Raw genomic sequence first — 21,824 nt, forward strand, 5'->3', positions numbered from 1 at the left:
TGAAGCAGGTTGGACAAACAGGGTGTGTGAAAGTTTAAAATGCTTGTTATAGAAACTGGTGAATCCGATTAGAGAAACAGGGTGTGTGAAAGTTTAAAATGAGTGTTATAGAAACGGGTGAAGCAGGTTAGAGAAACAGGGTGTGTGAAAGTTAAAAATGATTGTTATAGAAACTGGTGAATCAGATTAGAGAAACAGGGTGTGTGAAAGTTAAAAATGAGTGTTATAGAAACTGGTGAAGCAGATTAGAGAAACAGGGTGTGTGAAAGTTTAAAATGAGTGTTATAGAAACTGGTGAAGCAGATTAGAGAAACAGGGTGTGTGAAAGTTTAAAATGATTGTTATAGAAACTGGTGAATCAGATTAGAGAAACAGGGTGTGTGAAAGTTAAAAATGAGTGTTATCGAAACTGGTGAAGCAGATTAGAGAAACAGGGTTTGTGAAAGTTAAAAATGAGTGTTATAGAAACTGGTGAAGCAGATTAGAGAAACAGGGTGTGTGAAAGTAAAAAATTATTGTTATAGAAACTGGTGAGGGAGTTTAGAGAAACAGGGTGTGTGAAAGTTAAAAATGATTGTTATAGGAACTGGTGAGGGAGATTAGAGAAACAGGGTGTGTGAAAGTTAAAAATGATAGTTATAGAAACTGGTGAAGCAGATTAGAGAAACAGGGTGTGTGAAAGATAAAAATGATTGTTATAGAAACTGGTGAAGCCGATTAGAGAAACAGGGTGTGTGAAAGTTAAAAATGATTGTTATAGAAACTGGTGAAGCAGATCAGAGAAACAGGGTGTGTGAAAGTTAAAAATGATTGTTATAGAAACTGGTGATTCAGATTAGAGAAACAGGGTGTGTGAAAGTAAAAAATGAGTGTTATGGAAACTGGTGAAGCCGGTTAGAGAAACAGGGTGTGTGAAAGTTTAAAATGAGTGTTATAGAAACTGGTGAATCAGATTAGAGAAACAGGGTGTGTGAAAGTTTAAAATGAGTTTTATAGAAACTGGTGAATCAGATTAGAGAAACAGGGTGTGTGAAAGTTAAAAATGATTGTTATAGAAACTGGTGAAGCAGATTAGAGAAACAGGGTGTGTGAAAGTTAAAAATGATTGTTATAGAAACTGGTGAAGCAGATTAGAGAAACAGGGTGTGTGAAAGTTAAAAATGATTGTTATAGAAACTGGTGAAGCAGATTAGAGAAACAGGGTGTGTGAAAGTTTAAAATGATTGTTATAGAAACTGGTGAAGCAGATTAGAGAAACAGGGTGTGTGAAAGTTAAAAATGATTGTTATAGAAACTGGTGAAGCAGATTAGAGAAACAGGGTGTGTGAAAGTTAAAAATGAGTGTTATAGAAACTGGTGAGGGAGATTAGAGAAACAGGGTGTGTGAAAGTTAAAATGAGTGTTATAGAAACTGGTGAAGCAGGTTAGAGAAACAGGGTGTGTGAAAGTTAAAAATGAGTGTTATGGAAACTGGTGAAGCAGGTTAGAGAAACAGGGTGTGTGAAAGTTTAAAATGAGTGTTATAGAAACTGGTGAAGCAGATTAGAGAAACAGGGTGTGTGAACGTTTAAAATGATTGTTATAGAAACTGGTGAATCAGATTAGAGAAACAGGGTGTGTGAAAGTTAAAAATGAGTGTTATAGAAACTGGTGAAGCAGATTAGAGAAACAGGGTGTGTGAAAGTTAAAAATGATTGTTATAGAAACTGGTGAAGGAGATTAGAGAAACAGGGTGTGTGAAAGATAAAAATGATTGTTATAGAAACTGGTGAAGCCGATGAGAGAAACAGGGTGTGTGAAAGTTAAAAATGATTGTTATAGAAACTGGTGAAGGAGATTAGCGAAACAGGGTGTGTGAAAGATAAAAATGATTGTTATAGAAACTGGTGAAGCCGATGAGAGAAACAGGGTGTGTGAAAGTTAAAAATGATTGTTATAGAAACTGGTGAAGGAGATTAGAGAAACAGGGTGTGTGAAAGTTTAAAATGAGTGTTATAGAAACCGGTGAAGCAGGTTAGAGAAACAGGGTGTGTGAAAGTTAAAAATGAGTGTCATGGAAACTGGTGAAGCAGGTGAGAGAAACAGGGTGTGTGAAAGTTAAAAATGATTGTTATAGAAACTGGTGAAGGAGATTAGAGAAACAGCGGGTGTGAAAGTTAAAAATGAGTGTTATGGAAGCTGGTGAAGCAGGTTAGAGAAACAGGGTGTGTGAAAGTTAAAAATGAGTGTTATAGAAACTGGTGAATCAGGTTAGAGAAACAGGGTGTGTGAAAGTTAAAAATGAGTGTTATAGAAACTGGTGAATCAGATTAGAGAAACAGGGTGTGTGAAAGTTAAAAATGATTGTTATAGAAACTGGTGAAGCAGATTAGAGAAACAGGGTGTGTGAAAGTTAAAAATGAGTGTTATAGAAACTGGTGAAGCAGGTTAGAGAAACAGGGTGTGTGAAAGTTAAAAATGATTGTTATAGAAACTGGTGAAGCAGGTTAGAGAAACAGGGTGTGTGAAAGTTTAAAATGAGTGTTATGGAAACTGGTGAAGCAGGTTAGAGAAACAGGGTGTGTGAAAGTTAAAAATGAGTGTTATAGAAACTGGTGAATCAGGTTAGAGAAACAGGGTGTGTGAAAGTTAAAAATGAGTGTTATAGAAACTGGTGAATCAGATTAGAGAAACAGGGTGTGTGAAAGTTAAAAAATGATTGTTATAGAAACTGGTGAAGCAGATTAGAGAAACAGGGTGTGTAAAAGTTTAAAATGAGTGTTATAGAAACTGGTGAAGCAGGTTGGACAAACAGGGTGTGTGAAAGTTTAAAATGCTTGTTATAGAAACTGGTGAATCCGATTAGAGAAACAGGGTGTGTGAAAGTTTAAAATGAGTGTTATAGAAACTGGTGAAGCAGGTTAGAGAAACAGGGTGTGTGAAAGTTAAAAATGATTGTTATAGAAACTGGTGAATCAGATTAGAGAAACAGGGTGTGTGAAAGTTAAAAATGAGTGTTATAGAAACTGGTGAAGCAGATTAGAGAAACAGGGTGTGTGAAAGTTTAAAATGAGTGTTATAGAAACTGGTGAAGCAGATTAGAGAAACAGGGTGTGTGAACGTTTAAAATGATTGTTATAGAAACTGGTGAATCAGATTAGAGAAACAGGGTGTGTGAAAGTTAAAAATGAGTGTTATCGAAACTGGTGAAGCAGATAAGAGAAACAGGGTTTGTGAAAGTTAAAAATGAGTGTTATAGAAACTGGTGAAGCAGATTAGAGAAACAGGGTGTGTGAAAGTAAAAAATTATTGTTATAGAAACTGGTGAGGGAGTTTAGAGAAACAGGGTGTGTGAAAGTTAAAAATGATTGTTATAGGAACTGGTGAGGGAGATTAGAGAAACAGGGTGTGTGAAAGTTAAAAATGATAGTTATAGAAACTGGTGAAGCAGATTAGAGAAACAGGGTGTGTGAAAGATAAAAATGATTGTTATAGAAACTGGTGAAGCCGATTAGAGAAACAGGGTGTGTGAAAGTTAAAAATGATTGTTATAGAAACTGGTGAAGCAGATCAGAGAAACAGGGTGTGTGAAAGTTAAAAATGATTGTTATAGAAACTGGTGATTCAGATTAGAGAAACATTGTCTGTGAAAGTTTAAAATGATTGTTATAGAAACTGGTGAAGCCGATTAGAGAAACAGGGTGTGTGAAAGTTAAAAATGATTGTTATAGAAACTGGTGAAGCAGATCAGAGAAACAGGGTGTGTGAAAGTTAAAAATGATTGTTATAGAAATTGGTGAAGGGGATGAGAGAAACAGGGTCTGTGAAAGTTAAAAATGATTGTTATAGAAACTGGTGAAGGAGATTAGAGAAACAGGGGGTGTGAAAGTTAAAAATGAGTGTTATGGAAGCTGGTGAAGCAGGTTAGAGAAACAGGGTGTGTGAAAGTTAAAAATGAGTGTTATAGAAACTGGTGAATCGGGTTAGAGAAACAGGGTGTGTGAAAGTTAAAAATGAGTGTTATGGAAACTGGTGAAGCAGGTGAGAGAAACAGGGTGTGTGAAAGTTTAAAATGATTGTTATAGAAACTGGTGAAGGAGATAAGAGAAACAGGGTGTGTGAAAGTTAAAAATGAGTGTTATAGAAACTGGTGAAGCAGATTAGAGAAACAGGGTGTGTGAAAGTTAAAAATGATTGTTATAGAAACTGGTGAGAGAGATCAGAGAAACAGGGTGTGTGAAAGTTTAAAATGATTGTTATAGAAACTGGTGAGGGAGATTAGCGAAACAGGGTGTGTGAAAGTTAAAAATGATTGTTATAGAAACTGGTGAAGCAGATTAGAGAAACAGGGTGTGTGAAAGTTAAAAATGATTGTTATAGAAACTGGTGAAGGAGATTAGAGAAACAGGGTGTGTGAAAGATAAAAATGATTGTTATAGAAACTGGTGAAGCCGATGAGAGAAACAGGGTGTGTGAAAGTTTAAAATGATTGTTATAGAAACTGGTGAAGGAGATTAGCGAAACAGGGTGTGTGAAAGATAAAAATGATTGTTATAGAAACTGGTGAAGCCGATGAGAGAAACAGGGTGTGTGAAAGTTAAAAATGATTGTTATAGAAACTGGTGAAGGAGATTAGAGAAACAGGGTGTGTGAAAGTTTAAAATGAGTGTTATAGAAACCGGTGAAGCAGGTTAGAGAAACAGGGTGTGTGAAAGTTAAAAATGAGTGTCATGGAAACTGGTGAAGCAGGTGAGAGAAACAGGGTGTGTGAAAGTTTAAAATGATTGTTATAGAAACTGGTGAAGGAGATTAGAGAAACAGGGGGTGTGAAAGTTAAAAATGAGTGTTATGGAAGCTGGTGAAGCAAGTTAGAGAAACAGGGTGTGTGAAAGTTAAAAATGAGTGTTATAGAAACTGGTGAATCAGGTTAGAGAAACAGGGTGTGTGAAAGTTAAAAATGAGTGTTATAGAAACTGGTGAATCAGATTAGAGAAACAGGGTGTGTGAAAGTTAAAAATGATTGTTATAGAAACTGGTGAAGCAGATTAGAGAAACAGGGTGTGTGAAAGTTAAAAATGAGTGTTATAGAAACTGGTGAAGCAGGTTAGAGAAACAGGGTGTGTGAAAGTTAAAAATGATTGTTATAGAAACTGGTGAAGCAGGTTAGAGAAACAGGGTGTGTGAAAGTTTAAAATGAGTGTTATGGAAACTGGTGAAGCAGGTTAGAGAAACAGGGTGTGTGAAAGTTAAAAATGAGTGTTATAGAAACTGGTGAATCAGGTTAGAGAAACAGGGTGTGTGAAAGTTAAAAATGAGTGTTATAGAAACTGGTGAATCAGATTAGAGAAACAGGGTGTGTGAAAGTTAAAAAATGATTGTTATAGAAACTGGTGAAGCAGATTAGAGAAACAGGGTGTGTAAAAGTTTAAAATGAGTGTTATATAAACTGGTGAAGCAGGTTGGACAAACAGGGTGTGTGAAAGTTTAAAATGCTTGTTATAGAAACTGGTGAATCCGATTAGAGAAACAGGGTGTGTGAAAGTTTAAAATGAGTGTTATAGAAACTGGTGAAGCAGATTAGAGAAACAGGGTGTGTGAAAGTTAAAAATGAGTGTTATAGAAACTGGTGAGGGAGATTAGAGAAACAGGGTGTGTGAAAGTTTAAAATGAGTGTTATAGAAACGGGTGAAGCAGGTTAGAGAAACAGGGTGTGTGAAAGTTTAAAATGAGTGTTATGGAAACTGGTGAAGCAGGTTAGAGAAACAAGGTGTGTGAAAGTTTAAAATGAGTGTTATAGAAACTGGTGAATCAGATTAGAGAAACAGGGTGTGTGAAAGTTAAAAATGAGTGTTCTAGAAACTGGTGAAGCAGGTGAGAGAAACAGGGTGTGTGAAAGTTTAAAATGAGTGTTATAGAAACTGGTGAAGCAGGTTAGAGAAACAGTGTGTGTGAAAGTTTAAAATGAGTATTATGGAAACTGGTGAAGCAGGTTAGAGAAACGGGGTGTGTTAAAGTTTAAAATGAGTGTTATAGAAACTGGTGAATCAGATGAGAGAAACAGGGTGTGTGAAAGTTTAAAATGATTGTTATAGAAACTGGTGAAGGAGATAAGAGAAACAGGGTGTGTGAAAGTTAAAAATGAGTGTTATAGAAACTGGTGAGAGAGATTAGAGAAACAGGGTGTGTGAAAGTTTAAAATGATTGTTATAGAAACTGGTGAGGGAGATTAGCGAAACAGGGTGTGTGAAAGTTAAAAATGATTGTTATAGAAACTGGTGAAGCAGATTAGAGAAACAGGGTGTGTGAAAGTTAAAAATGATTGTTATAGAAACTGGTGAGAGAGATTAGAGAAACAGGGTGTGTGAAAGTTTAAAATGATTGTTATAGAAACTGGTGAGGGAGATTAGCGAAACAGGGTGTGTGAAAGTTAAAAATGATTGTTATAGAAACTGGTGAAGCAGATTAGAGAAACAGGGTGTGTGAAAGATAAAAATGATTGTTATAGAAACTGGTGAAGCCGATGAGAGAAACAGGGTGTGTGAAAGTTAAAAATGATTGTTATAGAAACTGGTGAAGGAGATTAGAGAAACAGGGTGTGTGAACGTTTAAAACGAGTGTTATAGAAACCGGTGAAGCAGGTTAGAGAAACAGGGTGTGTGAAAGTTAAAAATGAGTGTCATGGAAACTGGTGAAGCAGGTGAGAGAAACAGGGTGTGTGAAAGTTAAAAATGATTGTTATAGAAACTGGTGAAGGAGATTAGAGAAACAGGGGGTGTGAAAGTTAAAAATGAGTGTTATGGAAGCTGGTGAAGCAGGTTAGAGAAACAGGGTGTGTGAAAGTTAAAAATGATTGTTATAGAAACTGGTGAGGGAGATTAGCGAAACAGGGTGTGTGAAAGTTAAAAATGATAGTTATAGAAACTGGTGAAGCAGATTAGAGAAACAGGGTGTGTGAAAGTTTAAAATGAGTGTTATAGAAACTGGTGAAGCAGGTGAGAGAAACAGGGTGTGTGAAAGTTTAAAATGATTGTTATAGAAACTGGTGAAGGAGATAAGAGAAACAGGGTGTGTGAAAGTTAAAAATGAGTGTTATAGAAACTGGTGAAGCAGATTAGAGAAACAGGGTGTGTGAAAGTTAAAAATGATTGTTATAGAAACTGGTGAGAGAGATCAGAGAAACAGGGTGTGTGAAAGTTTAAAATGATTGTTATAGAAACTGGTGAGGGAGATTAGCGAAACAGGGTGTGTGAAAGTTAAAAATGATTGTTATAGAAACTGGTGAAGCAGATTAGAGAAACAGGGTGTGTGAAAGTTAAAAAATGATTGTTATAGAAACTGGTGAAGCAGATTAGAGAAACAGGGTGTGTAAAAGTTTAAAATGAGTGTTATAGAAACTGGTGAAGCAGGTTGGACAAACAGGGTGTGTGAAAGTTTAAAATGCTTGTTATAGAAACTGGTGAATCCGATTAGAGAAACAGGGTGTGTGAAAGTTTAAAATGAGTGTTATAGAAACTGGTGAAGCAGGTTAGAGAAACAGGGTGTGTGAAAGTTAAAAATGATTGTTATAGAAACTGGTGAATCAGATTAGAGAAACAGGGTGTGTGAAAGTTAAAAATGAGTGTTATAGAAACTGGTGAAGCAGATTAGAGAAACAGGGTGTGTGAAAGTTTAAAATGAGTGTTATAGAAACTGGTGAAGCAGATTAGAGAAACAGGGTGTGTGAAAGTTTAAAATGATTGTTATAGAAACTGGTGAATCAGATTAGAGAAACAGGGTGTGTGAAAGTTAAAAATGAGTGTTATCGAAACTGGTGAAGCAGATTAGAGAAACAGGGTTTGTGAAAGTTAAAAATGAGTGTTATAGAAACTGGTGAAGCAGATTAGAGAAACAGGGTGTGTGAAAGTAAAAAATTATTGTTATAGAAACTGGTGAGGGAGTTTAGAGAAACAGGGTGTGTGAAAGTTAAAAATGATTGTTATAGGAACTGGTGAGGGAGATTAGAGAAACAGGGTGTGTGAAAGTTAAAAATGATAGTTATAGAAACTGGTGAAGCAGATTAGAGAAACAGGGTGTGTGAAAGATAAAAATGATTGTTATAGAAACTGGTGAAGCAGATCAGAGAAACAGGGTGTGTGAAAGTTAAAAATGATTGTTATAGAAACTGGTGATTCAGATTAGAGAAACAGGGTGTGTGAAAGTAAAAAAATGAGTGTTATGGAAACTGGTGAAGCAGGTTAGAGAAACAGGGTGTGTGAAAGTTTAAAATGAGTGTTATAGAAACTGGTGAATCAGATTAGAGAAACAGGGTGTGTGAAAGTTTAAAATGAGTTTTATAGAAACTGGTGAATCAGATTAGAGAAACAGGGTGTGTGAAAGTTAAAAATGATTGTTATAGAAACTGGTGAAGCAGATTAGAGAAACAGGGTGTGTGAAAGTTAAAAATGATTGTTATAGAAACTGGTGAAGCAGATTAGAGAAACAGGGTGTGTGAAAGTTTAAAATGATTGTTATAGAAACTGGTGAAGCAGATTAGAGAAACAGGGTGTGTGAAAGTTTAAAATGATTGTTATAGAAACTGGTGAAGCAGATTAGAGAAACAGGGTGTGTGAAAGTTAAAAATGATTGTTATAGAAACTGGTGAAGCAGATTAGAGAAACAGGGTGTGTGAAAGTTAAAAATGAGTGTTATAGAAACTGGTGAGGGAGATTAGAGAAACAGGGTGTGTGAAAGTTAAAAATGAGTGTTATAGAAACTGGTGAAGCAGGTTAGAGAAACAGGGTGTGTGAAAGTTAAAAATGAGTGTTATGGAAACTGGTGAAGCAGGTTAGAGAAACAAGGTGTGTGAAAGTTTAAAATGAGTGTTATAGAAACTGGTGAATCAGATTAGAGAAACAGGGTGTGTGAAAGTTAAAAATGAGTGTTCTAGAAACTGGTGAAGCAGGTGAGAGAAACAGGGTGTGTGAAAGTTTAAAATGAGTGTTATAGAAACTGGTGAAGCAGATTAGGGAAACAGGGTGTGTGAAAGTAAAAAATTATTGTTATAGAAACTGGTGAGGGAGTTTAGAGAAACAGGGTGTGTGAAAGTTAAAAATGATAGTTATAGAAACTGGTGAAGCAGATTAGAGAAACAGGGTGTGTGAAAGATAAAAATGATTGTTATAGAAACTGGTGAAGCCGATTAGAGAAACAGGGTGTGTGAAAGTTAAAAATGATTGTTATAGAAACTGGTGAAGCAGATCAGAGAAACAGGGTGTGTGAAAGTTAAAAATGATTGTTATAGAAACTGGTGATTCAGATTAGAGAAGCAGGGTGTGTGAAAGTAAAAAATGAGTGTTATGGAAACTGGTGAAGCAGGTTAGAGAAACAGGGTGTGTGAAAGTTTAAAATGAGTGTTATAGAAACTGGTGAATCAGATTAGAGAAACAGGGTGTGTGAAAGTTTAAAATGAGTTTTATAGAAACTGGTGAATCAGATTAGAGAAACAGGGTGTGTGAAAGTTAAAAATGATTGTTATAGAAACTGGTGAAGCAGATTAGAGAAACAGGGTGTGTGAAAGTTAAAAATGATTGTTATAGAAACTGGTGAAGCAGATTAGAGAAACAGGGTGTGTGAAAGTTAAAAATGATTGTTATAGAAACTGGTGAAGCAGATTAGAGAAACAGGGTGTGTGAAAGTTTAAAATGATTGTTATAGAAACTGGTGAAGCAGATTAGAGAAACAGGGTGTGTGAAAGTTAAAAATGATTGTTATAGAAACTGGTGAAGCAGATTAGAGAAACAGGGTGTGTGAAAGTTAAAAATGAGTGTTATAGAAACTGGTGAGGGAGATTAGAGAAACAGGGTGTGTGAAAGTTTAAAATGAGTGTTATAGAAACGGGTGAAGCAGGTTAGAGAAACAGGGTGTGTGAAAGTTTAAAATGAGTGTTATGGAAACTGGTGAAGCAGGTTAGAGAAACAAGGTGTGTGAAAGTTTAAAATGAGTGTTATAGAAACTGGTGAATCAGATTAGAGAAACAGGGTGTGTGAAAGTTAAAAATGAGTGTTCTAGAAACTGGTGAAGCAGGTGAGAGAAACAGGGTGTGTGAAAGTTTAAAATGAGTTTTATAGAAACTGGTGAATCAGATTAGAGAAACAGGGTGTGTGAAAGTTAAAAATGATTGTTATAGAAACTGGTGAAGCAGATTAGAGAAACAGGGTGTGTGAAAGTTAAAAATGATTGTTATAGAAACTGGTGAAGCAGATTAGAGAAACAGGGTGTGTGAAAGTTAAAAATGATTGTTATAGAAACTGGTGAAGCAGATTAGAGAAACAGGGTGTGTGAAAGTTTAAAATGATTGTTATAGAAACTGGTGAAGCAGATAAGAGAAACAGGGTGTGTGAAAGTTAAAAATGATTGTTATAGAAACTGGTGAAGCAGATTAGAGAAACAGGGTGTGTGAAAGTTAAAAATGAGTGTTATAGAAACTGGTGAGGGAGATTAGAGAAACAGGGTGTGTGAAAGTTTAAAATGAGTGTTATAGAAACGGGTGAAGCAGGTTAGAGAAACAGGGTGTGTGAAAGTTTAAAATGAGTGTTATGGAAACTGGTGAAGCAGGTTAGAGAAACAAGGTGTGTGAAAGTTTAAAATGAGTGTTATAGAAACTGGTGAATCAGATTAGAGAAACAGGGTGTGTGAAAGTTAAAAATGAGTGTTCTAGAAACTGGTGAAGCAGGTGAGAGAAACAGGGTGTGTGAAAGTTTAAAATGATTGTTATAGAAACTGGTGAGAGAGATTAGAGAAACAGGGTGTGTGAAAGTTTAAAATGATTGTTATAGAAACTGGTGAGGGAGATTAGCGAAACAGGGTGTGTGAAAGTTAAAAATGATTGTTATAGAAACTGGTGAAGGAGATTAGAGAAACAGGGTGTGTGAACGTTTAAAACGAGTGTTATAGAAACCGGTGAAGCAGGTTAGAGAAACAGGGTGTGTGAAAGTTAAAAATGAGTGTCATGGAAACTGGTGAAGCAGGTGAGAGAAACAGGGTGTGTGAAAGTTAAAAATGATTGTTATAGAAACTGGTGAAGGAGATTAGAGAAACAGGGGGTGTGAAAGTTAAAAATGAGTGTTATGGAAGCTGGTGAAGCAGGTTAGAGAAACAGGGTGTGTGAAAGTTAAAAATGATTGTTATAGAAACTGGTGAGGGAGATTAGCGAAACAGGGTGTGTGAAAGTTAAAAATGATAGTTATAGAAACTGGTGAAGCAGATTAGAGAAACAGGGTGTGTGAAAGTTTAAAATGAGTGTTATAGAAACTGGTGAAGCAGGTGAGAGAAACAGGGTGTGTGAAAGTTTAAAATGATTGTTATAGAAACTGGTGAAGGAGATAAGAGAAACAGGGTGTGTGAAAGTTAAAAATGAGTGTTATAGAAACTGGTGAAGCAGATTAGAGAAACAGGGTGTGTGAAAGTTAAAAATGATTGTTATAGAAACTGGTGAGAGAGATCAGAGAAACAGGGTGTGTGAAAGTTTAAAATGATTGTTATAGAAACTGGTGAGGGAGATTAGCGAAACAGGGTGTGTGAAAGTTAAAAATGATTGTTATAGAAACTGGTGAAGCAGATTAGAGAAACAGGGTGTGTGAAAGTTAAAAATGATTGTTATAGAAACTGGTGAAGGAGATTAGAGAAACAGGGTGTGTGAAAGATAAAAATGATTGTTATAGAAACTGGTGAAGCCGATGAGAGAAACAGGGTGTGTGAAAGTTTAAAATGATTGTTATAGAAACTGGTGAAGGAGATTAGCGAAACAGGGTGTGTGAAAGATAAAAATGATTGTTATAGAAACTGGTGAAGCCGATGAGAGAAACAGGGTGTGTGAAAGTTAAAAATGATTGTTATAGAAACTGGTGAAGGAGATTAGAGAAACAGGGTGTGTGAAAGTTTAAAATGAGTGTTATAGAAACCGGTGAAGCAGGTTAGAGAAACAGGGTGTGTGAAAGTTAAAAATGAGTGTCATGGAAACTGGTGAAGCAGGTGAGAGAAACAGGGTGTGTGAAAGTTAAAAATGATTGTTATAGAAACTGGTGAAGGAGATTAGAGAAACAGGGGGTGTGAAAGTTAAAAATGAGTGTTATGGAAGCTGGTGAAGCAAGTTAGAGAAACAGGGTGTGTGAAAGTTAAAAATGAGTGTTATAGAAACTGGTGAATCAGGTTAGAGAAACAGGGTGTGTGAAAGTTAAAAATGAGTGTTATAGAAACTGGTGAATCAGATTAGAGAAACAGGGTGTGTGAAAGTTAAAAATGATTGTTATAGAAACTGGTGAAGCAGATTAGAGAAACAGGGTGTGTGAAAGTTAAAAATGAGTGTTATAGAAACTGGTGAAGCAGATTAGAGAAACAGGGTGTGTGAAAGTTAAAAATGATTGTTATAGAAACTGGTGAAGCAGGTTAGAGAAACAGGGTGTGTGAAAGTTTAAAATGAGTGTTATGGAAACTGGTGAAGCAGGTTAGAGAAACAGGGTGTGTGAAAGTTAAAAATGAGTGTTATAGAAACTGGTGAATCAGGTTAGAGAAACAGGGTGTGTGAAAGTTAAAAATGAGTGTTATAGAAACTGGTGAATCAGATTAGAGAAACAGGGTGTGTGAAAGTTAAAAAATGATTGTTATAGAAACTGGTGAAGCAGATTAGAGAAACAGGGTGTGTAAAAGTTTAAAATGAGTGTTATAGAAACTGGTGAAGCAGGTTGGACAAACAGGGTGTGTGAAAGTTTAAAATGCTTGTTATAGAAACTGGTGAATCCGATTAGAGAAACAGGGTGTGTGAAAGTTTAAAATGAGTGTTATAGAAACTGGTGAAGCAGGTTAGAGAAACAGGGTGTGTGAAAGTTAAAAATGATTGTTATAGAAACTGGTGAATCAGATTAGAGAAACAGGGTGTGTGAAAGTTAAAAATGAGTGTTATAGAAACTGGTGAAGCAGATTAGAGAAACAGGGTGTGTGAAAGTTTAAAATGAGTGTTATAGAAACTGGTGAAGCAGATTAGAGAAACAGGGTGTGTGAAAGTTTAAAATGATTGTTATAGAAACTGGTGAATCAGATTAGAGAAACAGGGTGTGTGAAAGTTAAAAATGAGTGTTATCGAAACTGGTGAAGCAGATTAGAGAAACAGGGTTTGTGAAAGTTAAAAATGAGTGTTATAGAAACTGGTGAAGCAGATTAGAGAAACAGGGTGTGTGAAAGTAAAAAATTATTGTTATAGAAACTGGTGAGGGAGTTTAGAGAAACAGGGTGTGTGAAAGTTAAAAATGATTGTTATAGGAACTGGTGAGGGAGATTAGAGAAACAGGGTGTGTGAAAGTTAAAAATGATAGTTATAGAAACTGGTGAAGCAGATTAGAGAAACAGGGTGTGTGAAAGATAAAAATGATTGTTATAGAAACTGGTGAAGCCGATTAGAGAAACAGGGTGTGTGAAAGTTAAAAATGATTGTTATAGAAACTGGTGAAGCAGATCAGAGAAACAGGGTGTGTGAAAGTTAAAAATGATTGTTATAGAAACTGGTGATTCAGATTAGAGAAACAGGGTGTGTGAAAGTAAAAAATGAGTGTTATGGAAACTGGTGAAGCAGGTTAGAGAAACAGGGTGTGTGAAAGTTTAAAATGAGTGTTATAGAAACTGGTGAATCAGATTAGAGAAACAGGGTGTGTGAAAGTTTAAAATGAGTTTTATAGAAACTGGTGAATCAGATTAGAGAAACAGGGTGTGTGAAAGTTAAAAATGATTGTTATAGAAACTGGTGAAGCAGATTAGAGAAACAGGGTGTGTGAAAGTTAAAAATGATTGTTATAGAAACTGGTGAAGCAGATTAGAGAAACAGGGTGTGTGAAAGTTTAAAATGATTGTTATAGAAACTGGTGAAGCAGATTAGAGAAACAGGGTGTGTGAAAGTTTAAAATGATTGTTATAGAAACTGGTGAAGCAGATTAGAGAAACAGGGTGTGTGAAAGTTAAAAATGATTGTTATAGAAACTGGTGAAGCAGATTAGAGAAACAGGGTGTGTGAAAGTTAAAAATGAGTGTTATAGAAGCTGGTGAGGGAGATTAGAGAAACAGGGTGTGTGAAAGTTAAAAATGAGTGTTATAGAAACTGGTGAAGCAGGTTAGAGAAACAGGGTGTGTGAAAGTTAAAAATGAGTGTTATGGAAACTGGTGAAGCAGGTTAGAGAAACAAGGTGTGTGAAAGTTTAAAATGAGTGTTATAGAAACTGGTGAATCAGATTAGAGAAACAGGGTGTGTGAAAGTTAAAAATGAGTGTTCTAGAAACTGGTGAAGCAGGTGAGAGAAACAGGGTGTGTGAAAGTTTAAAATGAGTGTTATAGAAACTGGTGAAGCAGATTAGAGAAACAGGGTGTGTGAAAGTAAAAAATTATTGTTATAGAAACTGGTGAGGGAGTTTAGAGAAACAGGGTGTGTGAAAGTTAAAAATGATTGTTATAGGAACTGGTGAGGGAGATTAGAGAAACAGGGTGTGTGAAAGTTAAAAATGATAGTTATAGAAACTGGTGAAGCAGATTAGAGAAACAGGGTGTGTGAAAGATAAAAATGATTGTTATAGAAACTGGTGAAGCCGATTAGAGAAACAGGGTGTGTGAAAGTTAAAAATGATTGTTATAGAAACTGGTGAAGCAGATCAGAGAAACAGGGTGTGTGAAAGTTAAAAATGATTGTTATAGAAACTGGTGATTCAGATTAGAGAAACAGGGTGTGTGAAAGTAAAAAATGAGTGTTATGGAAACTGGTGAAGCAGGTTAGAGAAACAGGGTGTGTGAAAGTTTAAAATGAGTGTTATAGAAACTGGTGAATCAGATTAGAGAAACAGGGTGTGTGAAAGTTTAAAATGAGTTTTATAGAAACTGGTGAATCAGATTAGAGAAACAGGGTGTGTGAAAGTTAAAAATGATTGTTATAGAAACTGGTGAAGCAGATTAGAGAAACAGGGTGTGTGAAAGTTAAAAATGATTGTTATAGAAACTGGTGAAGCAGATTAGAGAAACAGGGTGTGTGAAAGTTAAAAATGATTGTTATAGAAACTGGTGAAGCAGATTAGAGAAACAGGGTGTGTGAAAGTTTAAAATGATTGTTATAGAAACTGGTGAAGCAGATTAGAGAAACAGGGTGTGTGAAAGTTAAAAATGATTGTTATAGAAACTGGTGAAGCAGATTAGAGAAACAGGGTGTGTGAAAGTTTAAAATGAGTGTTATAGAAACTGGTGAAGCAGGTTAGAGAAACAGGGTGTGTGAAAGTTAAAAATGAGTGTTATGGAAACTGGTGAAGCAGGTTAGAGAAACAAGGTGTGTGAAAGTTTAAAATGAGTGTTATAGAAACTGGTGAATCCGATTAGAGAAACAGGGTGTGTGAAAGTTAAAAATGAGTGTTCTAGAAACTGGTGAAGCAGGTGAGAGAAACAGGGTGTGTGAAAGTTTAAAATGAGTGTTATAGAAACTGGTGAAGCAGGTTAGAGAAACAGTGTGTGTGAAAGTTTAAAATGAGTATTATGGAAACTGGTGAATCAGATGAGAGAAACAGGGTGTGTGAAAGTTTAAAATGATTGTTATAGAAACTGGTGAAGGAGATAAGAGAAACAGGGTGTGTGAAAGTTAAAAATGAGTGTTATATAAACTGGTGAAGCAGATTAGAGAAACAGGGTGTGTGAAAGTTAAAAATGATTGTTATAGAAACTGGTGAGAGAGATTAGAGAAACAGGGTGTGTGAAAGTTTAAAATGATTGTTATAGAAACCGGTGAGGGAGATTAGCGAAACAGGGTGTGTGAAAGTTAAAAATGATTGTTATAGAAACTGGTGAAGCAGATTAGAGAAACAGGGTGTGTGAAAGATAAAAATGATTGTTATAGAAACTGGTGAAGCCGATGAGAGAAACGGGGTGTGTGAAAGTTAAAAATGATTGTTATAGAAACTGGTGAAGGAGATTAGAGAAACAGGGTGTGTGGACGTTTAAAACGAGTGTTATAGAAACCGGTGAAGCAGGTTAGAGAAACAGGGTGTGTGAAAGTTAAAAATGAGTGTCATGGAAACTGGTGAAGCAGGTGAGAGAAACAGGGTGTGTGAAAGTTAAAAATGATTGTTATAGAAACTGGTGAAGGAGATTAGAGAAACAGGGGGTGTGAAAGTTAAAAATGAGTGTTATGGAAGCTGGTGAAGCAGGTTAGAGAAACAGGGTGTGTGAAAGTTAAAAATGAGTGTTATAGAAACTGGTGAATCGGGTTAGAGAAACAGGGTGTGTGAAAGTTAAAAATGAGTGTTATGGAAACTGGTGAAGCAGGTGAGAGAAACAGGGTGTGTGAAAGTTTAAAATGATTGTTATAGAAACTGGTGAAGGAGATAAGAGAAACAGGGTGTGTGAAAGTTAAAAATGAGTGTTATAGAAACTGGTGAAGCAGATTAGAGAAACAGGGTGTGTGAAAGTTAAAAATGATTGTTATAGAAACTGGTGAGAGAGATCAGAGAAACAGGGTGTGTGAAAGTTTAAAATGATTGTTATAGAAACTGGTGAGGGAGATTAGCGAAACAGGGTGTGTGAAAGTTAAAAATGATTGTTATAGAAACTGGTGAAGCAGATTAGAGAAACAGGGTGTGTGAAAGTTAAAAATGATTGTTATAGAAACTGGTGAAGGAGATTAGAGAAACATGGTGTGTGAAAGATAAAAATGATTGTTATAGAAACTGGTGAAGCCGATGAGAGAAACAGGGTGTGTGAAAGTTAAAAATGATTGTTATAGAAACTGGTGAGGGAGATTAGCGAAACAGGGTGTGTGAAAGTTAAAAATGATAGTTATAGAAACTGGTGAAGCAGATTAGAGAAACAGGGTGTGTGAAAGTTTAAAATGAGTGTTATAGAAACTGGTGAAGCAGGTGAGAGAAACAGGGTGTGTGAAAGTTTAAAATGATTGTTATAGAAACTGGTGAAGGAGATAAGAGAAACAGGGTGTGTGAAAGTTAAAAATGAGTGTTATAGAAACTGGTGAAGCAGATTAGAGAAACAGGGTGTGTGAAAGTTAAAAATGATTGTTATAGAAACTGGTGAGAGAGATCAGAGAAACAGGGTGTGTGAAAGTTTAAAATGATTGTTATAGAAACTGGTGAGGGAGATTAGCGAAACAGGGTGTGTGAAAGTTAAAAATGATTGTTATAGAAACTGGTGAAGCAGATTAGAGAAACAGGGTGTGTGAAAGTTAAAAAATGATTGTTATAGAAACTGGTGAAGCAGATTAGAGAAACAGGGTGTGTAAAAGTTTAAAATGAGTGTTATAGAAACTGGTGAAGCAGGTTGGACAAACAGGGTGTGTGAAAGTTTAAAATGCTTGTTATAGAAACTGGTGAATCCGATTAGAGAAACAGGGTGTGTGAAAGTTTAAAATGAGTGTTATAGAAACTGGTGAAGCAGGTTAGAGAAACAGGGTGTGTGAAAGTTAAAAATGATTGTTATAGAAACTGGTGAATCAGATTAGAGAAACAGGGTGTGTGAAAGTTAAAAATGAGTGTTATAGAAACTGGTGAAGCAGATTAGAGAAACAGGGTGTGTGAAAGTTTAAAATGAGTGTTATAGAAACTGGTGAAGCAGATTAGAGAAACAGGGTGTGTGAAAGTTTAAAATGATTGTTATAGAACCTGGTGAATCAGATTAGAGAAACAGGGTGTGTGAAAGTTAAAAATGAGTGTTATCGAAACTGGTGAAGCAGATTAGAGAAACAGGGTTTGTGAAAGTTAAAAATGAGTGTTATAGAAACTGGTGAAGCAGATTAGAGAAACAGGGTGTGTGAAAGTAAAAAATTATTGTTATAGAAACTGGTGAGGGAGTTTAGAGAAACAGGGTGTGTGAAAGTTAAAAATGATTGTTATAGGAACTGGTGAGGGAGATTAGAGAAACAGGGTGTGTGAAAGTTAAAAATGATAGTTATAGAAACTGGTGAAGCAGATTAGAGAAACAGGGTGTGTGAAAGATAAAAATGATTGTTATAGAAACTGGTGAAGCAGATCAGAGAAACAGGGTGTGTGAAAGTTAAAAATGATTGTTATAGAAACTGGTGATTCAGATTAGAGAAACAGGGTGTGTGAAAGTAAAAAAATGAGTGTTATGGAAACTGGTGAAGCAGGTTAGAGAAACAGGGTGTGTGAAAGTTTAAAATGAGTGTTATAGAAACTGGTGAATCAGATTAGAGAAACAGGGTGTGTGAAAGTTTAAAATGAGTTTTATAGAAACTGGTGAATCAGATTAGAGAAACAGGGTGTGTGAAAGTTAAAAATGATTGTTATAGAAACTGGTGAAGCAGATTAGAGAAACAGGGTGTGTGAAAGTTAAAAATGATTGTTATAGAAACTGGTGAAGCAGATTAGAGAAACAGGGTGTGTGAAAGTTTAAAATGATTGTTATAGAAACTGGTGAAGCAGATTAGAGAAACAGGGTGTGTGAAAGTTTAAAATGATTGTTATAGAAACTGGTGAAGCAGATTAGAGAAACAGGGTGTGTGAAAGTTAAAAATGATTGTTATAGAAACTGGTGAAGCAGATTAGAGAAACAGGGTGTGTGAAAGTTAAAAATGAGTGTTATAGAAACTGGTGAGGGAGATTAGAGAAACAGGGTGTGTGAAAGTTAAAAATGAGTGTTATAGAAACTGGTGAAGCAGGTTAGAGAAACAGGGTGTGTGAAAGTTAAAAATGAGTGTTATGGAAACTGGTGAAGCAGGTTAGAGAAACAAGGTGTGTGAAAGTTTAAAATGAGTGTTATAGAAACTGGTGAATCAGATTAGAGAAACAGGGTGTGTGAAAGTTAAAAATGAGTGTTCTAGAAACTGGTGAAGCAGGTGAGAGAAACAGGGTGTGTGAAAGTTTAAAATGAGTGTTATAGAAACTGGTGAAGCAGATTAGGGAAACAGGGTGTGTGAAAGTAAAAAATTATTGTTATAGAAACTGGTGAGGGAGTTTAGAGAAACAGGGTGTGTGAAAGTTAAAAATGATTGTTATAGGAACTGGTGAGGGAGATTAGAGAAACAGGGTGTGTGAAAGTTAAAAATGATAGTTATAGAAACTGGTGAAGCAGATTAGAGAAACAGGGTGTGTGAAAGATAAAAATGATTGTTATAGAAACTGGTGAAGCCGATTAGAGAAACAGGGTGTGTGAAAGTTAAAAATGATTGTTATAGAAACTGGTGAAGCAGATCAGAGAAACAGGGTGTGTGAAAGTTAAAAATGATTGTTATAGAAACTGGTGATTCAGATTAGAGAAGCAGGGTGTGTGAAAGTAAAAAATGAGTGTTATGGAAACTGGTGAAGCAGGTTAGAGAAACAGGGTGTGTGAAAGTTTAAAATGAGTGTTATAGAAACTGGTGAATCAGATTAGAGAAACAGGGTGTGTGAAAGTTTAAAATGAGTTTTATAGAAACTGGTGAATCAGATTAGAGAAACAGGGTGTGTGAAAGTTAAAAATGATTGTTATAGAAACTGGTGAAGCAGATTAGAGAAACAGGGTGTGTGAAAGTTAAAAATGATTGTTATAGAAACTGGTGAAGCAGATTAGAGAAACAGGGTGTGTGAAAGTTAAAAATGATTGTTATAGAAACTGGTGAAGCAGATTAGAGAAACAGGGTGTGTGAAAGTTTAAAATGATTGTTATAGAAACTGGTGAAGCAGATTAGAGAAACAGGGTGTGTGAAAGTTAAAAATGATTGTTATAGAAACTGGTGAAGCAGATTAGAGAAACAGGGTGTGTGAAAGTTAAAAATGAGTGTTATAGAAACTGGTGAGGGAGATTAGAGAAACAGGGTGTGTGAAAGTTTAAAATGAGTGTTATAGAAACGGGTGAAGCAGGTTAGAGAAACAGGGTGTGTGAAAGTTTAAAATGAGTGTTATGGAAACTGGTGAAGCAGGTTAGAGAAACAAGGTGTGTGAAAGTTTAAAATGAGTGTTATAGAAACTGGTGAATCAGATTAGAGAAACAGGGTGTGTGAAAGTTAAAAATGAGTGTTCTAGAAACTGGTGAAGCAGGTGAGAGAAACAGGGTGTGTGAAAGTTTAAAATGAGTTTTATAGAAACTGGTGAATCAGATTAGAGAAACAGGGTGTGTGAAAGTTAAAAATGATTGTTATAGAAACTGGTGAAGCAGATTAGAGAAACAGGGTGTGTGAAAGTTAAAAATGATTGTTATAGAAACTGGTGAAGCAGATTAGAGAAACAGGGTGTGTGAAAGTTAAAAATGATTGTTATAGAAACTGGTGAAGCAGATTAGAGAAACAGGGTGTGTGAAAGTTTAAAATGATTGTTATAGAAACTGGTGAAGCAGATAAGAGAAACAGGGTGTGTGAAAGTTAAAAATGATTGTTATAGAAACTGGTGAAGCAGATTAGAGAAACAGGGTGTGTGAAAGTTAAAAATGAGTGTTATAGAAACTGGTGAGGGAGATTAGAGAAACAGGGTGTGTGAAAGTTTAAAATGAGTGTTATAGAAACGGGTGAAGCAGGTTAGAGAAACAGGGTGTGTGAAAGTTTAAAATGAGTGTTATGGAAACTGGTGAAGCAGGTTAGAGAAACAAGGTGTGTGAAAGTTTAAAATGAGTGTTATAGAAACTGGTGAATCAGATTAGAGAAACAGGGTGTGTGAAAGTTAAAAATGAGTGTTCTAGAAACTGGTGAAGCAGGTGAGAGAAACAGGGTGTGTGAAAGTTTAAAATGATTGTTATAGAAACTGGTGAGAGAGATTAGAGAAACAGGGTGTGTGAAAGTTTAAAATGATTGTTATAGAAACTGGTGAGGGAGATTAGCGAAACAGGGTGTGTGAAAGTTAAAAATGATTGTTATAGAAACTGGTGAAGGAGATTAGAGAAACAGGGTGTGTGAACGTTTAAAACGAGTGTTATAGAAACCGGTGAAGCAGGTTAGAGAAACAGGGTGTGTGAAAGTTAAAAATGAGTGTCATGGAAACTGGTGAAGCAGGTGAGAGAAACAGGGTGTGTGAAAGTTAAAAATGATTGTTATAGAAACTGGTGAAGGAGATTAGAGAAACAGGGGGTGTGAAAGTTAAAAATGAGTGTTATGGAAGCTGGTGAAGCAGGTTAGAGAAACAGGGTGTGTGAAAGTTAAAAATGATTGTTATAGAAACTGGTGAGGGAGATTAGCGAAACAGGGTGTGTGAAAGTTAAAAATGATAGTTATAGAAACTGGTGAAGCAGATTAGAGAAACAGGGTGTGTGAAAGTTTAAAATGAGTGTTATAGAAACTGGTGAAGCAGGTGAGAGAAACAGGGTGTGTGAAAGTTTAAAATGATTGTTATAGAAACTGGTGAAGGAGATAAGAGAAACAGGGTGTGTGAAAGTTAAAAATGAGTGTTATAGAAACTGGTGAAGCAGATTAGAGAAACAGGGTGTGTGAAAGTTAAAAATGATTGTTATAGAAACTGGTGAGAGAGATCAGAGAAACAGGGTGTGTGAAAGTTTAAAATGATTGTTATAGAAACTGGTGAGGGAGATTAGCGAAACAGGGTGTGTGAAAGTTAAAAATGATTGTTATAGAAACTGGTGAAGCAGATTAGAGAAACAGGGTGTGTGAAAGTTAAAAAATGATTGTTATAGAAACTGGTGAAGCAGATTAGAGAAACAGGGTGTGTAAAAGTTTAAAATGAGTGTTATAGAAACTGGTGAAGCAGGTTGGACAAACAGGGTGTGTGAAAGTTTAAAATGCTTGTTATAGAAACTGGTGAATCCGATTAGAGAAACAGGGTGTGTGAAAGTTTAAAATGAGTGTTATAGAAACTGGTGAAGCAGGTTAGAGAAACAGGGTGTGTGAAAGTTAAAAATGATTG

This window comes from Myxine glutinosa, chromosome 2 (assembly GCF_964187855.1).
Source record: "Myxine glutinosa chromosome 2, kmMyxGlut1.1, whole genome shotgun sequence".
Taxonomy (NCBI): domain Eukaryota; kingdom Metazoa; phylum Chordata; class Myxini; order Myxiniformes; family Myxinidae; genus Myxine; species Myxine glutinosa.